A 794-nucleotide genomic window follows, 5' to 3' on the forward strand; every position below is an offset into this window, starting at 1 on the left:
ATATATATATATATATATATATATATATACATATATATACATACAAGCACATTCATAAACAAGCGCGCGCGAGCGCTTACCTATTTACTTCGTAAACTTCGCGAAGATTTTCTGATGAGAAAAAATGCTGATTTCAGCAAAACATTCAAGAGGCTGAAAGGTCTAGTTTTATAAAGTTTTTGGTGTAGATTAGGTTTAAATTCACAGCACGGAGTATATGAGGCGTCGGTGGTGTAACGGTTAGCATGGTTGCCTTCCAAGCAGTCGATCCGGGTTCGACTCCCGGCCGACGCATCGTTATTTTTTTTCCTCCTTTTTTATAAATATATTTATATAGAGTATATATGTATAGAATAGACAGTACTCTACATTTATTACACAATTTTTATATTTCTTACAAGGGAGTATGGTTTGGTATGATATGGTATGGTATGGGATATGATATGAAATGATATATGTACGCACGTACGTGTGTGTATGTGTGTCCCCATATTGCTAAATCTTTGTACGTCATTGCTCACCGTATTTCGTTATGCAACCATAATATTTACTTACCAGTTTCTAGGAATGTGTTTAATATGCAAAATTGGTAGGCGTAGGAGTGGCTGTGTGGTAAGTCGCTTGCTTACGGACCACATGGTTCCGGGTTCAGTCCCACTGCGTAGCATCTTGGGTAAGTGTCTTCTACTATAGCTTCGGGCCGACCAAAGCCTTGTGAGTGAATTTGGTAGACGGAAACTGAAAGAAGCCCGTCGTATATATATATATATATATATATATATATATATATATAC

At 36.8% G+C, this 794-nt stretch overlaps 1 non-coding gene across 1 annotated transcript; it reads left to right on the forward strand.

The window, feature by feature from the left end:
* The first annotated feature begins 222 nt into the window (after positions 1-222).
* Positions 223-294, forward strand: Trnag-ucc (transfer RNA glycine (anticodon UCC)). Its single transcript has one exon. It is a non-coding gene; the product is annotated as a tRNA-Gly (tRNA).
* Positions 295-794: the final 500 nt, after the last annotated feature.

The sequence above is a fragment of the Octopus bimaculoides genome, chromosome 3, assembly GCF_001194135.2.
Source record: "Octopus bimaculoides isolate UCB-OBI-ISO-001 chromosome 3, ASM119413v2, whole genome shotgun sequence".
Lineage (NCBI taxonomy): Eukaryota > Metazoa > Mollusca > Cephalopoda > Octopoda > Octopodidae > Octopus > Octopus bimaculoides.